Source organism: Coenobita brevimanus, chromosome 96 (assembly GCF_032717465.1).
Source record: "Coenobita brevimanus isolate Jiangsu-jjx chromosome 96, ASM3271746v2, whole genome shotgun sequence".
Classification (NCBI taxonomy): domain Eukaryota; kingdom Metazoa; phylum Arthropoda; class Malacostraca; order Decapoda; family Coenobitidae; genus Coenobita; species Coenobita brevimanus.
Window position 1 is genome coordinate 18,589,860 of NC_137049.1, and position 13,072 is coordinate 18,602,931.

A 13,072-nucleotide genomic window follows, 5' to 3' on the forward strand; every position below is an offset into this window, starting at 1 on the left:
TCTATATGTGTGTCTGTCTGTTTACAAGTGTCTTCCCATCCGTTTATCCGTTGGTTTACGTTTTCACTCCCATCCAACCATACATCCAGTTCAGTCATATCTTCCTTCCACAATACACTGTCCTTTCAAAACAAGCAATTACGTAAAGTTCTGCCTATTTAATCATCTCTGTCTGCCTGTTTATATATCCTCATTCAGTCCAACCATCCATAGATCCACAGTTATGACATTTCTTCTGCAACACACCGTCCTTCCTAAGTAACCAAGTAGCGGAGTTTTATATATGTGTCTGTCTTCCCATCCGTCCCTTTGTCTGTCCCTCAGCGAATCTTTTCCTCCTTCTATCTGTCCATCCAAATCTATTCCAACTAACCATGGTATGTTAACTTTCATCTTTTTTTTTTTCTAGATAACCATGTGAGTCAAGGTCTTCGTGTTTGTCTTTCTGTCTTTCTGTCTGTCCTTTACTGTCTTTGTCTTTTTGTTTGCCCTATACTCTGGACGTCTATGTATGTCAATTTCTTCATCCTCCATACATCTATCCATCCATTCATCTATTTATCCATCTATCCTTTGATCTATCTGTCCATCCAACCATTCCTCTTGCCATTCAGTCAGCCACATCTGCCAACACTCCTCCCACAACACTCCAACTCCCTAAGCAACCAAATGGCCAGTGCCAAGTTCTCTTCAAGTTTGCTTATCTATCTATCTATCTAACTGACTGTCCATCTATCAATCAGTCTATTTTTTATGTTTATCTCTGTTCACGCTTTACATCCTTCAGTATTTGTCCTTATTCAGCATAGACCTTTTCTCCCACAGCATACTACCAGTCATTATATTTCCCTTACCTGTTATTTCCACGACTTTATCTACACTTTCTAAGCACCCTAATTTGCTGTCCCCCATTAGTCAAATTCCACGATAACACACCACCACCCTCCCTTATATACTCCCCAGCCGTGTCCCTCCACCTCATTCTTGGTCTGGCTCTCCTCTTCTCCCATCCACCCCACTCACATACACTCTTTCACTTTTTCTTCCATCTCGTTCATGATGTTTTCCTTCTTCCAACCACCCCAATCATCTACATTCCTCATCTTGTCTCTCCACCTCGCTCTTTGTCTCTCTTTACTTCCTCCAAACGCCCTATTCTTTCATATCTTCCAGTCGTTTTCTCACACACGGTAACCTCTCGTCTACTCCTCTAACTAGTCCCCCCTACATCTTCCAACCATCCCTTCATCTGCTTTCTCCATTTTGTTATATGTTTTCCTCGCTCTTGTCCCACCGCCCGTCTCTCTCTTCCCCTCCTTCCTAACCAATCACTTCAATCACTTCATAAGGCAGAGTAATTTCCTAGCACGTCCTCATATATAACCCATCATTGTACCACTTTCTCATTATGGGATGATAAACTACCAATCTACCCTCATAAACCCGTCAAACAGAGTCAATTACGGGCATTATCAATATCTACGACCCCCTCTATCTCTATCCATCAATCAGCATCTCTATCTCGTTTCTGCCCCGTCGAGATTCGCTTGACTCTTCTAAGTACATTCATTTTCTACACACGATTTTTGCCTCCCACCTTTCCTCTTCCCCTTCTCAGTATTCTGTAGCGTGAGAGAGAGGGAAGAAAGGCGCGGACGGTGAGAACAAATGAGAGAGGAGGGAAAGTCATTGATGGGAAGGTAATGCTAAACTGAGAATGACGCCAGTTCGTGACAATAATAGATTTTAATAATGATATACAGTATATATGAACCGAAATCAGTTAAGAGAGAATTTCACTGGATATCTCCTTCCGTACACCGCAGTCTTCTATAAACTTCATCACTAAATGCAATTAATATGCCTCCCTCCATTTGCCTTCTCGTTCTCCTTACAGTATATCCGTCCCTCAAAAACATTTTCCTATCCTCCCAGAAATTTCTTTGCATTCTCTCACTCCAACTTTTACTAGATATCTACTTAAAATTCCCATGCCTTCTTCTTAATTTCACTTATTTTCTCTCCAGCCTCAGCCACTTTCCTTCCTCGAGTATTTCGCAAAGTCAGAGCTATTTTCCTTCTTTCACCAGCACCTAACCCTTCTCATTTCACTCCTCACTACACTTCCTCCCTTCCCACCACACACTCTTTCCACACTTTCCATCTCCTTTGCATTTTGAAGAACAGCCTCCTTTGTTTTTTTACGTCAGTCCTTGATTTTTTAACAAGCTTCTCTCACCTTTCTAAGTTCCTCATTATTTATCTAAGTCTCCTGCTTCTCACTCATTCTCGACGCCACTGTATACACTCTTCTTTCGGAAGTCCACTTAACTTTTTGCATTAACTTTTCCTCCAAATATTTCTTTTATTTCTTCAGCATCATCCTAATTCTGTTTCTTCCTTACTGGCGGGTTAGTCAAGGTACAGAAGGAAGAAAATATTAACACAGAGGTAGAAGCTATTATCAGAGTACTCAGTGGAATGAGCCATAATTCAACACTCTATCATTTCAGTCTTGCCTAACAGACTATCCTCGAACTAATCATTGGCAGCCGATGATTGACGCCCACACTCTCAACGGCAATATCTCCCCAGTCGCTCCATACGTCTCCACCCAGTCATTAGCGCTGGTATGATTCACTGCCACTCCTGCGCTCATCTCAAACTCCTTGCCTCTTAAATCATGCAAGCTCTCATCTCCCTTCTCCTTCATCTGCCTTCCATTAGCATCCGTTACATCGGGTTTCTTTCGCATAACAATTAGCTTATCTTACTTTTATAATCGTTTTGGTTTATGTCCACATACGTTTAAACCCTCCATCGACTTACAGGATCTTCTTGGCTTCATTATTGTTTACCCGTCGCTAAAAGGGATTCCACCTCAGCTGAATTATAAAATCGTCTAGTGATAATAAGAATAAAACGAAATGAAGATGCTGCCATACTGAAGTAGTTAAGTCAGAAGACGAGACATTCTGAAGCCTTTACTCTCGCTCCTTCCATAACTCACTGGAAAGATTTGGGGAATATTGTTTTCCTCCATTACACATGGAGTATTAACATATTTCAGTGAGAAACCTCGACCCTCTACAGTGTTCTCGGTCTACCTCTCCTTCTCCCAGCCACTTCTCCTTCCACTGCTCACGTGAGAAACTTCGTCCCTCTACTTTTCTGTCTACCTTTCCTTCTTCCAACCACCACTCCTTCTACTGATCACCATCCTTCCTTATAAATATTATGCCCTCCCACGTCTTCCCTCCATCCTCCATATTTTCTTGGTCTACCTCTTCCTATTTCACCCACCCCTCCTTCCACTACACACCACCCTTCCCCCAATACTCTCTCACCTTTTCCTGCCATATTATCGTGATCTCCCTTTTTTTTCTTCCAACCATCTCTCCTACCCACAACATCCTGCCTCATATCATGTTCCTCTTCCTCTCCATCCACTCCCAGTTCCTCAACTCTCATACTCTCCCAGTCAGTCTCTCATTCCCCATTTACTTTATAAGGCCATCTCACCTCAAAGTCACTCTCTTAAGAATGGAGGAGTGCTGACATGACGAAGAAATCAACCCATTCAATACGGTCACGTCTTTTCATTTTTCCTTTCTACTTAGAGTCAGTTTTATTCAGCTTAGGAGATATTTCTATGACTGGGCCATTTTATCGTCAGTTTCATTTTACGGCCAGACCATTTCATCGCACTTACGAGAGACCTTCAGAGCTGATCAGTGTTAAAACGAATTTTCCTTTACCCCTTTAGTACGATTGTCATTAATTATATTCCAGATACCAACCAGGCAATTTCCTTCTTCCCCCATCTCTCTCTCTCTCTCTCTCTCTCTCTCTCTCTCTCTCTCTCTCTCTCTCTCTCTCTCTCTTTATTCTTATGTTCAAATTATTTTAGCTCTAGAGAGACTTTATGAACTACAATTGTTAGATATAGCCTTCGATTACACCTTTACTACATTAAGTCTCTCCAAGGTTTGAGAGAGAGAGAGAGAGAGAGAGAGAGAGAGAGAGAGAGAGTTGAGAGAGAGAGTCTGGATGTAACAAGAACAAATCAATTAAACAAGTTATCCGACCGAATGGCTTCATTTACCTAGAGACTGTCGAGTTGAAGAGGTTAAACTTAAATTACAAAGTGAAATTTAGTGATCGTATATTGGTTTGAAGAGGTCTTAAAATCAGTCTGAATTATCGTCCTTTGGTATCATGGCGCGTCTCTCTCTCTCTCTCTCTCTCTCTCTCTCTCTCTCTCTCTCTCTCTCTCTCTCTCTCTCTCTCTCTCTCTCTCTCTCTCTCTCTCTCTCTCTCTAAGGTGACTGACTAGACGATTACATTATTCCTGAAAAGACAAAACGATAATCATAACTGCCCCTGTAAAATAATATCACTTTCCCGTAAGAACGGCTGCCTCTGAAATTTAGTGATCGTATATATATGGGACGGCAGGGGTCCACACAATTTCCCTACAGTACGATAACGCCTCTTTCAATTTCAGTCTTTCTTTCATCAGTTAAAATTTTTTCAGAGTGGTAGGTCATCTCACTAAGAGGGTAAATAAAAAAAAAAAAAAAAAAAAGGAAATTTAGTGATGAGTGTAGTTATCTATCTGTCTACTGCCTGACGTCTTCATTCCGTAAAGGGTGGCCACAAACAAATCGCCTTCTCGTCGCATTGTCCTCTGCCATTTGGCTGCCCTCCCTCCAACTGACACATCCCTTTCTCTCGTACACCTCTCCACTCCATCCCTCCTTCTCATCCTTTGTTTCACCCCCCTGTCCTCCTCCGCCTCACACTCATACACACTTCTAGTCAGTCTTAATCTCCATCCTCTCCACATGGCCAAACCATCTCAGAAGTATTTCTCCGAACACTTTCAATCTCATCCACGAGAAAGAAACGAATATTAGCAAAAGACAATACTGAGGACAAGAGGGAAACTCATGAAGAGTATATTAATCTTAAGGTAACGAAAATCAAGAACAAAATCCGTCAGTCGTATCGAAGGTATAAATTATGAATCTCTTGGTAAAATTAAGCGATAAAAATATACGGTAGTGAAAGAATCGAAAAATTAGCGAGAGACAACAGTGAGAATTAAGTTCCGCCATCTAAGCAGCACAAGTCGGCACTGCATCCAAGGCGTAAAATAATGAATCTCTCGGTGAAACTTAGCGACGGCAATAAATTCAAAGGAGTGAAAAATCCTGCCAAGACAATATTGAGGGTGAGAGGGAAGGTGATGTTGTTTATGTTGTTTATTCTATACGGGACACCTCAATAAACAACGGTGAAATGGCCCCCGTTATTGCTGCAAACAGTCCAGTGATATAAACCTAGGGGGTGACCTGCCCTCCTCACAGCAATCTCTCTCTCTCTCTCTCTCTCTCTCTCTCTCTCTCTCTCTTCCATCCTCCGTCCCTTTTCTTTCCTATTCCCTTCCATACCTCCTCTTTTCTCACTCAATACCTCCCGTCTTCCTTTCTTCCATTCTCTTCCTTTCCCTTCCCTCTCCATTTCCTTCCCTTTCCGTCCACCATCCTTTGCCTCCCTCCTCTTCCCTTCTTTCCACCTTTCTCTCTCTCCCCTTCCCTTCTTTCCTCCCTTCTCTCCCTCCCTATCCCTTCTTTCCTCCCTTCTCTCCTTCTTCTTCCCTTCCTTCCCTTCTCTCCCTCCCCTTCCTTTCTCTCCCTCCCCTTCCCTACTCTCTCTCCCTTTCCCTTCTTTGCTCCCTTCTCCCCTCTTCCTCTCCTCCCTTCGTCTCCCCCGGTCCGTGCTTTAAATAGTGTGTTCAGTAGTGTGGGTTTATATCTCTCGTAAATTCCGCTTTGTCGTCACGAGTGGGAGGCAGGCAGAGAGGGAGGAGAGGGAGAGATAGAGGAAGGAGGGAGGGAGGGAGGGAGAAATGGAAGAGATACCGGAGGGAGGGAGGGAGGAGAGGAAGACATGCCTGAGGGGAGGGAGAGAGAGAGAGGGAGAAGGGAGAGTAATAACTGAGCGCATGTGGGTGAAAGATAAAACGATGGCAAGCACAAGGGGGTAAGAATAAATATGAGAGAGAGAGAGAGAGAGAGAGTGAGTGAATTTACCGAGAAAACAAATAAATATGATGTGCTCAAGTTCTCATTAACCTGACACTCTATGAAATACCTTTTATTCACAGGTGTAATGACGAGACTTACTGTGGATAGCTTAGCCTGCGGGATAGAGACCCAAAATTTCCAGAGCCTGAATGGAGAGGGAAGGGATGTTACAGACTGCATATCACTGGCCACTCTATTCTCTCGCTTTTAACTGTCTTTTTTACGTGTGTTTATTTATCCATTTACTTGTCGTTCTTTCTACGTAATTATCTACTAATTAATCCACGTATGTCTATCTGCCTGTGCCTATCTACTTATCTTTTATATTTACCTATCTGTCCAATTATATATGTATGTACCTCTATCTATCTACCTATCTATTTTTTGTTCAACTCTTGCCTGACACCGTATCCTGTGAGGAGTGGCCTCGACAAAGCGACCTCCACGCACTTCTATCTCTACCCAGCAACGATTCCTCTTCCCACAACACACCATCACCGTACTTTACCTCTCTCTCTCTCTCTCTCTCTCTCTCTCTCTCTCTCTCTCTCTCTCTCTCTCTCGTTTCTGACTTTTTTCCACTTAATTCTTACTATCGTCATGTGGTTTTATTCAAATTAAGAAAAATCTCTATTAGTAACGGGGTTAAGGAAGGCTATAGCTTACTCCTCCAGTTCCATCTCTCTTTCTCCAAAGATAATATAAAATCGTCTGGAAGTAGCAAAAATATAATATAATATATGTCATTGGACTGAAAAAAATAACTAAATTGCCCTTTAATCTAGTTTTCTGTCTACCTTCCCCTCTTCTCCTGCCACCGACTGAAAGGACTGGAATCTCGTGTCATATATCGAAGCCTTAAACATAAAAATAAAACACTGACAGCAACTTTACATATTTCACACGTATTTCTCAACGTATCTCATTTCTCTGGTCTCACTTTTTCTTCGCTCTTCAACTCCACACTATATCAAAAGTTTCAAACCCAAAAGATATTATGAGCAGTAATACTCTTTCATGTTGTCCTCAATGAGAAGAAAATTCGCTGAAAAGTTTTCTTACCAAGCAAACAAAACTCCTTACTTCCAAATTACATGTAAGCACTGGGGGTTAAAGAGGGGGCTAGGTGCTCATATTAAAAAGTAGTTAGAGACACAAAGTAAATACAATTCATCCATTGTAAACTTCAGCACGATTAATTAAATAGCACTAAAAATATACTGTATAAAAATTCAAAATCCACCACCACCAGCACCTCCACCACCAACGTTACCTTCAAAATCTACAGCAGGAAAACACACAGAGAAAATTCCTTAGAGTGCCCATTGTTATTAGTCATACACTCACTGACATCAATACACTATGGTCTGCAAAATCCAACGCTAAAAGATGCGTCCTATAATGTTACAGACACGGCTGTGTTGCATATTTATACAACGTCCATCAATTTAACTATTTTTCCCAAGCGCCTAATCCCTGAGTTGATCCAGTGCATCCGCGATAAAACCCTTGCCAAGCCTCCCTGTCACCACTTATCACCGCACCCTCCCACCATCCACGCAGTATATATATTCTTGTACATTATCACCCCACCTCATCCTCAGTCTTCCTCTCCCAATATCCTTGTCAAATTCTAATGCTTAATATGAAACAGTACGGAAAAAATGCAGCTTTAGGTAAGCCAGCATCAATCTCTACAGTAATATATATATATATATATATATATATATATATATATATATATATATATATATATATATATATATATATATACAGTATATATATATATATATATATATATATATATATATATATATATACATATATATATATATATATATATATATATATATATATATATATATATATATATATATATATATATATATATATATATATATATATATATATATATATATATATATATATATATATATATATAAGAGAGAGAGAGATAGGGTGAACACCCACGGTACCTGACCTAGTTTTTATTTTGCGTCTGTTGTTATGGGCATTCCTAGGTGTTTAATTTTACCGAAAATCAAACTATTTTATATCACCCGTGGGAAATCCAAATTGTCAGTATGTTAGGCAATATTTATTTGTCCTTCCGTTAGTACAAAAACACTTGTGCAATTTATCTGAGGTAATAACACACGAAAATACTAGACACACGATTGGGCAATTTTTCTTGACTAGTAACACGATTTTCTGCATTAAAAAAAAAAAAGCAGTCAAATGGTTCATGTGTACTACGGCGGGTTTATTACGAATTAAACTCTCAATTACCCTCGCACAATGAGATTAAGTTTCAGGTGTGATTTAAAGGCTCCTAGAGTTGTGCTGGCAGGGAGCGGTGATAAATTCTGGTGATGTTTTCCATTCTGTCACCCTATATATAACTATCACGGTGTTAGTTTCCTTTAAATTTAGGCTAAATGTAATGGTTCATATATGGTTCACTCCAGGATGGGACATGCTCCTTGGAAGGGGAGGGGGATGAGAGGCAGAATTAACGATTCCTCATGCTGGCGAAGTAAAAAGGTGTACGGGGAGTCTGTAGTGACCTCTAAACAAGTGAAAGTCAGAGTGTTGTAATGGCTATGTTTGTACCGATTAGACTCTGCATACGTACAACACATGCGACATACCACCAGCACCCACTTCAAATATCTGTCTAGGCTAGTAGGAGATAAACTAATAGACGATCCACGTTAAAAAGCGAGAAATATTCAAAGTCGACTCATTCCTTGTTGAAATGTACCGTCACTGCACAGGGCTATTTTTTTTTATATAAACAGGAGGCAATAACAGAATTCATTTCTCTCTCAGAAAGTTTACAGAAGCTCAAGAAACATCTCCTGACGGCCGGCACACTACGTTTGAACTGTGCAAGGGGAAGGGCAAACCAGAGGAGACAAACCGCTACACAGTGGACCGACTGTGCAGTATGCAAGGACGAGTGAGAGTACTTGTTAACTCTTGCATAAGGCCTGGACAGAAAGTGGATGAGAGCGTGTACTGCATATCCGCCTCCTCTGTTAAAGGGGCTGGCATGCAAGCACTGAGTTGACCCTTCCAGCACTAGGACGTCCTTGTTTTTTATTCTTGCCACCACCAAACTGTTACTCAATTTCGAAAACATCTTCTACGGTGTATGGGGATAATTATGGCTATATCTTACCCCTCCAGTTAGGAAATGATATCAAAAGCTGAATCATATTATTTACAGAAAGACGGCAAAATATCTGAATAAAATCGCCTAGAAAAAGAAAGCTTAATAAAAAGTTATCGTAAAGGGGTTAAAGGAGAGTGCAGGTAGGTGAGGAGTAGAGAAAGGCAATGTCTAATTTAATATACAGTAAGACAGGAGATAAAAAGAGAGTGATCCAGTACTGCAACAAACAGGAGATGAAGGGAGTCTGTGAGGGACGGGGACATGATGAAAAGAAAAGCCCTTAATCCTTTCCAGTACTCCGCACTGAAACAAAAAACAAAAAAACTTTTCAGAGCCAGCAAGTACTTCGAGTAAAAAAAAAAAAAAAAAAGTATGTAAAGACCTCAGGAAGCCCATTTTTTTTTTTTTTTTTTTTTTACAGAAATAAAGAAAAGAAGACATCTAGAATTTTGACGATCACTAGAACGGACACCTAATATACCCAGAAAATATCACCAAAAGAGAAAAACACCAAGAATACAGTACATAGGAAACATCATGAGAAAAGGAAACTTACAGTAATTCTTTTCACAATTTTTTTTATCACGAAAGAGCTGACACCTACAACACTGAGAAATCAATAAAAAAGAAAGAAATACCAAGAATACAGAGAAAGATCACAAAACAGAGACAACTAAAATACAAAGAAAGATCGGGGAAAAAAAATAAAAAGAGGGCTACTAGAATAACGAAAAAGGAAAATGAAAAAAGACCCAGTAACGTATTCCTGTTGTTTGTCACAGCTGGGAGGGGATCTTTTAATAACGGAGAAAAATCAAGAGAGAAAAAAGAAAACAGACTAGAGTACTGAAAAAGAAAAAAAAAATGTGTTCTTTTTGATGGTCACAGCTGCGAGGGGATCTGTCCCTCTCAACATATTCTCTTCAAGGAGGTACTGTGGCATTCCAGTTTGGGGCAGCGATGGCATTACGCTGGTAGTCTGTGTGTGTGTGTGTGTGTGTGTGTGTGTGTGTGTGTGTGTGAAACCGACCGTGTGTATGCATGTGTGTACTCATTACTCGCACACTGGGTCCTTTCTACCCAGGGAACCATTAGTACTCAGTTTTTTCGTTTGCTGAAGCGAGGCGAAGGGAGACACAACACAGGCACCCCACACTTTTATACCTTGGCACGCTAAGACGCAAATACGGTGCCAGTACCTTTCTATCTATCTATCTACTTGTCTATGTGTCTATATGCGTATCTATGTATCTGCCTTTCTATCTACTTGTCTATGTGTCTATCTGCGTATCTATGTATCTGCCTTTCTATCTATTTACCCATCTATTTATCTATTTATTCATCCATCTGTTTACCTACCCATCTAATGACAAACGCCTCGCCTCACAATCAATCATAACTATGTCCACAACACCAATCCTAGCCCCATGTACTATATCTATCCATCTATCTATCTACCTGTCTATCTATATTTACTGATCTACTTGTTTTTCAGTCAATAGTCAGTTCCCTGATCCCCCAAACCAACCAGAATTAACGCAACAAAAACGCCACTAAGCCTCATTATCATAACTCATCACCACTCAGTCCCACACCAAGCCGCACCCTTATGTAAGCCTGTTCTCTCTCCAGTCTATCTGCCTATCCATTTATCTATCTATCCGACTATCTATCTCTCTCGTCTGTCTGTGCCCTTATCTTACTCAATCTTGATCCATCTATCTATCTATCCATCTATAACTGTACCTTACTCATCTCTATATTCCTATATATGTATCTGTCTACAGCGAGACATCTAATCCTAGAGTTCATGCCTCTAACTTCACACATTCATGGGTGCAACGATAAAGGGAAGGATGCAAAGGGAGAGGAGTATGAGGATGGGAAGAGGGAGATAAGAAGCGAGGGGAATACGAGATTGGGAAGGGAAGGGAGGGAGCAAAGGAACGGAGGGGATTGTGAGGATGGGGAGGGTAGGGGAGGAAAGGAGGAAGGGAAGAGAGTAGATGAGAAGAGGGTGGAGGGGGTATGTGGTGGGAGGGATGATGGGAGGAAGTGGAGTGTGGGAGAGGGAGAGGGGTTGGGTGAGTGCCACAACCCTTGAAATGGACGTGAAGTCAGCAAAAAATCGGAACAAAGTCAGCATATATTTGCAATGGGACGTGTGGACTGGTTGGGTCAGCGTATTTGGAAGCGTTTTGGGGTGCAGTAAAGAAAAATAGCCATACACCTACGCAATAGTATAAATCACACAACATACTGACTTTTATTTTGATCTCGATGTGCATGTGAATGGATGGGCAGTGGAGAACGGTGCAACGATTTTTATATTTTTCATATTTTTTACAGCACATTACAAGTTCATGTAGGACAAAGCCATTCCCTCTACTGCAAATTAAATCCCCTTTTATTATCATTATTATTATACTACCACCAGATGATTTCCTTCACCACACATAAATTTTCGAACAGGATAAATTACTTCAGGCATTATTTAACCTTCATTAACTTTTCTCTACACGAAGGCTCTTTGAACTTGAATGAAATTTTCTGGCAGCAGCAAAAATTGGATTATATTACATCATCAGGCTGAAAAGTGCTAACAAAAAGCATACTCTAAAAAACAAATCGCTGCTGTTCTGACTTACATTTCGGTCTCAGTCTTTCTTTCCTCGTCCTTCCTCAGTCGTCTTCGCTTCTACTCACTCTCTCTCTCTCTTTAACTTTCATCCTCCAAGCCTTCCAAAAGCACATTCTTCTTTTAAATACTCTCAAAGTCCGTCTTATAATGCTGTGAGTGATTAAAACTTGGCCCGTGAAAAAGGGGGCCCACAAAAATACGAATAGTCTAGGATAGATATTAGATTTCTTTAATCCTATTACTATGATCAAGTTCTTATTTTAATCTTGCTAAAATCACCTATTTCACGCAGCTTATGAGAGAGACTTCTTTGTTACAAGTAAACTCTCCATAAACCCTTTCGGTTCGATAACGCCCTACTGCACATTAATTTTTCTATCTCTATACTATCCTATTAAGGTCAGGAGACTCTTCATAGTGAATAGGTTACTAACACTCTCCAACAACCCCTTCAGTACCATGACACGTCCTAATTTACTCCCTACTACAGCCACACGATATTATTCATCTTCGGGGAGAGTGACCAAGGGGCCCAGGTGGTGTGAGTGACTCCTTAAACACTATCTTAAGCCCTGATCAAATTATGTGCCACCGTTCTGTCTTCATCCGTCTCAGAATAATGGGTAGTGGCTTACGTCTTTTACCCCTTAGTCCCTGTACGTCTCTCTGTCTTTATCTCTGTCAATCTTGTCTTCATCTGTCTTATACTCGCAACAACGGAGGATAGTATCTTTACACTTTCTCTCTGTCTCTCTCTCTCACTCTCTCTCTCTCTCTCTCTCTCTCTCTCTCTCTCTCTCTCTCTCTCTCTCTCTCTCGCTGACTTATACTCGCAGATATGGGAGATGATCTCTTTCCATTTTACTCTTTAGTTTCTTAGCGCATTTCTTTTCTCTGTCTATCTGTCCCTTTCTGTCTCTCTGCAGGTTTGCCTGTCTCTGTTCGCACAGTGACGGGGGATGGTGAGGAAAATGGGAGCAATACTTCTCTCGTATCCCTCTCAGCATTCTGTATCAATTTCTCTTCTGTCCTTTTTCTCTTTTATTTTCTCTCCTAGTGGCCAAGGAGGGGCGATCAGGCAACGACGACAACGACGACGACGACGACGACGATGACGATCATTATTATTATTATTCTTTTTCTTGCAGAGCACAAGGGAGC

At 40.8% G+C, this 13,072-nt stretch overlaps 1 protein-coding gene across 1 annotated transcript in view; it reads left to right on the forward strand.

Annotated features, from left to right (window-relative positions):
• Nucleotides 1-13,072, forward strand: part of LOC145413478 (zwei Ig domain protein zig-8-like) — a 66,194-nt gene that overhangs the window by 17,266 nt on the left and 35,856 nt on the right. The gene's annotated exons all lie outside the window — the stretch shown is intronic.